The sequence below is a fragment of the Triticum aestivum genome, chromosome 7D, assembly GCF_018294505.1.
Source record: "Triticum aestivum cultivar Chinese Spring chromosome 7D, IWGSC CS RefSeq v2.1, whole genome shotgun sequence".
Classification (NCBI taxonomy): domain Eukaryota; kingdom Viridiplantae; phylum Streptophyta; class Magnoliopsida; order Poales; family Poaceae; genus Triticum; species Triticum aestivum.
In genome coordinates this window covers 68,641,313-68,646,351 of record NC_057814.1, presented here as the reverse complement: position 1 = coordinate 68,646,351, position 5,039 = coordinate 68,641,313, and positions in this window count along the sequence as shown.

The window sequence follows — 5,039 nt, the reverse complement described above, 5'->3', positions numbered from 1 at the left end:
TTGTTTGAATATAATTTGAATGGAAACAATCACATGGGGAGGTTCAACTTGCTGGATTTGATGCAAATCATGATCTAGAGGTGAGGGAGTGGTTAGGAGAGAGGATTTGCACTAAGGTCATGGCAAGAAGGAATTGTTGAAAGTGGCAAAGGACTTTCCAAAAGCCATAGTGCAAAATTTCAAGGAGGTTTTCAAAAGTTAATTTCCCAAGTGAAAAGTATTTTGTCTTGAGTCCAAAAGAAAAGCAAGAACCTCCAAAATCAAAGACAGATCTTGGGTGAATCCACATAAAACTTTTTCCATAAAAAAAAATATTTGAGAGGGGGAGTTCTCTTGAAGAAAAATTTAAATCACCTCCCTCAAGTCAAATAAAATCTTTTGAAAAATCCAAATAAAAACTTGGGTGTCACAACACCTACCCCCTTAGGAAAAATCTCGTCCTCGAGATTTCTGCTGATCCTGAAATAGATGTGGATACTCTGCTCGAAGGAAATCTTCCCTTTCCCATGTAGCTTCATCCTCAGTGTGGTTGCTCCACTGAACCTTGAAAAATCTTGTCGTTTTCTGATGGGTCCTCCGTTCAGACTCTTCTAAAATCTTTACTGGCCTTTCTCTGTAGGTGAGATCTAGTTGCATATCAATGTCCTCATGAGGTACATGTTTTTCTGGGTTGCTCACACATTTTCTTAACTGTGAGACGTGGAAGCTCCTTGGGGAGGTCTAGTTGGTAGGCCACCGTGCCTCTTCGTGCCTTTACACAAAATGGTCCAATAAATCTTGGGGCTAGCTTCCCCTTAATTTTGAACCGTTGCAGACCCCTCATAGGAGATACGCGGAGGTATACGGAATCACCAGGTTCAAAGCTGACCTCACGGTGCTTCTGATCATAGTAGCTCTTTTGTCGGCTCTGTGCTGTCTTGAGTCTGTTCCTGATTTGTTTAACTTTCTCCTCGGCCTCTTTAAGCATGTCTGGGCCGAAGATACGGCTGTCACCTGTTTCTGACCAATTCAGAGGGGTACGACATCTTCGTCCGTACAACGCTTCAAAGGGTGCCATTTGCAAGCTGGCTTGGTAACTGTTGTTGTAAGCAAATTCGGCATACGGCAAACTCTCTTCCCAACTGGATCCATAGGTGAGCACACAGGCTCTTAGCATATCCTCTAGGATTTGGTTTACACGTTCTGTTTGTCCATTGGTCTGAGGGTGGTATGCTGTACTGAAAGCCAGTTGCGTGCCCAGAGCTTGTTGTAGGTGATCCCAAAATTTGGAGACGAATTGGGTGCCTCGGTCTGATATTATAGTCTTTGGGACTCCGTGCAAGCAAACTATACGGGAGAGATAAAGTTTTGCCAGTCTTTGTGTGGAGTAGGTAGTCTTCACGGGAATGAAATGAGCAACCTTGGTTAGTCGGTCTGTGATGACCCATATGGCGTCATTTCCGCGTTGTGATCGGGGTAATCCGACAATGAAGTCCATTCCGATTTCGTCCCATTTCCACTCCGGTATCCTGTTAGGCTGGAGTAGCCCTGCTGGCTTTTGGTGCTCGGCCTTGATGCGCTGACATGAATCGCAACAAGCGATGAATGTGGCTATATCTCTTTTCATACCGTGCCACCAAAATCTTTCCTGGATGTCCTTGTACATTTTGGTTCCTCCAGGATGGATCGAGTATGGGGCGGTGTGGCTTTCCGTCAAGATCTGTTGCTTGAGTTCCTCAATGTTGGGTACGCAAAGCCTGTCCCGGTACCATAATGTTCCTTCACTGTCCGTGACGAATTCTGAAGTCTTACTAAGGTTCATTTTCTTCTTTATGCCTTCGATACTGGGATGTCCTTGTTGAGCCTTCTTGATTTGTTCCACTAGGGTGGGTTGTATCTCCAGGTTCGATACGGTGCCCTCAGAGACTAACATCAGGTTGAGCCGAGTGAACTCTCGCTGAAACTCAGGCCTCAAATTTTGCTGACCGTCACTGTCCGGGCTGGGGTTTCGACTAAGGGCATCGGCCACTACATTTGCTTTCCCTGGGTGGTAGTGAATACCGACGTCATAGTCCTTGACCAGTTCCAACCAGCGTCGTTGGCGTAAATTCAGCTCTGGCTGTGTGAAAATATATTTGAGGCTCTTATGGTCCGTATATATTTCACAGCGATTTCCCAACAGAAAGTGCCTCCACTCCTTGAGTGCATGTATAACTGCTGCTAGCTCCAGGTCATGTGTTGGGTAATTTTCCTCATGTTTTCAGAGCTGCCTGGAGGCATATGCGACAACCTTTCCATCCTGCATTAGCACACATCCGAAACCTTTTCGGGACGCGTCACAATACACTTCAAAGCTCTTGTGTATGTCCGGTACGGTTAAGACCGGTGCGGTTGTCAGTTTCTTCTTGAGTTCTTGGAAGCTCTGCTCGCATGCTTCCGTCCACACAAATTTCTTGTCCTTCTTGAGTAACTGTGTTATAGGTTTCGCCACAGTGGAGAACCCTTCAATAAATCTTCTGTAATATCCGGCCATTCCTAGGAAACTCCGCACATCTGTAACATTCGCGGGTGGCTTCCAGTCCAGTATGGCCTTGACTTTTTCTGGGTCTACGGCCACGCCTTCTTGGTTCAGTATATGGCCTAAGAAACCAACTTGTCTTAGCCAAAATTCGCACTTGCTAAATTTGGCGTACAACTGATGTTTCCTCAGTTCTCCCAAAACAATTCTGAGGTGCTCAGCATGCTCTTCTGGTGTCCTTGAGTAAACCAGAATATCATCAATGAATACCACCACAAATTTTTCCATGAATTTCATGAACACTTTGTTCATGAGGTGGACGAAATATGCGGGGGCGTTCGTTAGTCCAAAAGGCATCACTGTAAACTCGTATAACCCATATCTGGAAGTGAAAGCTGTCTTGGGAATATCTTCCGTTCGTACCTTCAATTGGTGATATCCCGATCTCAAATCAATTTTTTAGAATACCTTGGCCTGTGCGAGCTGGTCAAACAAATCATTTATTCGTGGCATCGGATATTTGTTTTTGATGGTGACCATATTGAGGGCTCGATAGTCTATGCACAGCCTCAGTGTCCCATCCTTCTTTTTGGCGAACAACACAGGCGAACCCCAAGGTGAGGAGCTGGCTCGAATAAATCCTTTGTCCAACAATTCCTTTATCTGCTTCTTCAACTCCACCAATTCTGAGGGTGCCATTCTATATGGCTTTTTATAGATGGGGGCGGTGCCAGGTGCTAGTTCAATGCTGAATTCTATCTCTCGGTCTGGTGGCATGCCTGGTAGTTCTTCCGGGAACACATCAGGGAACTCGCATACCACTGGAACTTTTCTCAGTTCTGCAATGTCCATTTTGTTCAGTTTTGGTTTCTGAGATCGTGGCCTTTCTTGAGCGGAAACTCTTATAGTCTTGCCGTGATGGTGAGTGAGAATCACTGTCCGATTGAAACAGTTGATGAATCCTTTGTTAGTGGTCAACCAGTCCATCCCTAAAATGACATCCAGTCCTTTACTTTCCAACACGATGAGGTTCGCGTGGAATTGTAGTCCTTCGAACTCAATGACCACTCCTTGGCAGTAACCTTGAGCGATTTGCTTATTTCCGGGGGACTTGATGATCATAGATTTTTCCAAGGGAAGTATCGGAAAACCGTGTTGCGAAACAAAACTCTTCGAAACGAACGAATGGGAAGCTCCAGAATCAAACAAAACCGTGGCAGGTACTGTGTTGACAGGGAACGTACTGAGCACGATGTCTGGGGCACTCTGCGCTTCTTCCCTGGTCACATGGTTCAGGTGACCCTTCCTGTGGTTGTTGCTGGGGTTGAAGTTGTTGCGCTTGGGGGCTGGATTGTTCCCACCATTGTTCGGCTTGGGTGCCGAGTCTCTCGGCTTCGGACATTGTTTAGCATAATGCCCTTGTTGACCACAAGCATAGCAGGTGACCCCTGGACAGTATGTGAACTCCTTGTCCCTGGCATGAAACTGTCCGACGGGTCTTGGCTCAGTAGTCGTGGATCTCCTTGCATCTGTCCTTGGGACCTCAGTCTTGCCTCGGTTGCTGCGGGCAAGAGTCGTCTTGTCCCTCTTCCGCTTACGGATATCTTCTAGACTACGACGCTCATTTTCCAAGGTGATGGCCTTGTCTACCAGCGTCTTAAAATCCGGAAAGGTGTGCACGATCAGTTGGCATCTTAACGCTGGTGCCAGGCCGTCCAGGAATTTTTCCATCTTCTTGTTTTCTGTCATGTGCTCGTCGTAGGCATAACGAGACCGTTGGGTGAATTGACCATTGTACTCTGTTACTGACATGCCTCTCTGCTTCAGGTCATCAAACTCTCTCTTCTTGATCTTTAGGATGCTCCTGGGAATGTGTGCCCCACGGAAGCCTTCCTTGAACTCTTCCCAGGTGATGTTGTGTTCCCTGGGATGCATGTGTAGGAAGTTTTCCCACCATGCTGCGGCTGCTCCAGTAAGGTAGTGCGGTGCATAAAGCACCTTCTCATGATCTGAGCACTGAGCAATAATCAGTTTCCTTTCAATCTCACGAAGCCAATCATCGGCTTCCAGCGGTCTGTGGGTGTGAGCAAAAGTTGAGGGGCGAGTCTTCTGTAACTCAGATAGCTTGGAATGGGGTTGATAGGTTTCACGGTGGTTTCCCATATTGATGACATGATTCATCATCTCTTGGTGTTGTTGCTGGCTTTGCTCGAAGAGACGGCATACTTGAGACAGTGCTGCTTCGCTGTCTGGTTGGCTGGACTGACCCTGAGTGAAATTGTTGCTGGTCTGTGTCCCGTAAGCCTCTTCTGGCTGATTGGGCATGGAGCGAGTCCACGGGCGAGACATTTTTCCAGTCTGGGGTATTATTTGCAAAACCCATGAGAAAACTGTGTAGCACAAGAAAAATCTTGCCAAGGCGATAATTAACGAGGCTCAAGGTTTTCAAAGAAACACAAAAGATTCTTCACGGAGAAGAAGTGCTTAACATAAAACTTACATGCGAAAAGCAAACACATGATACAGCACTCAGGATGCGCGT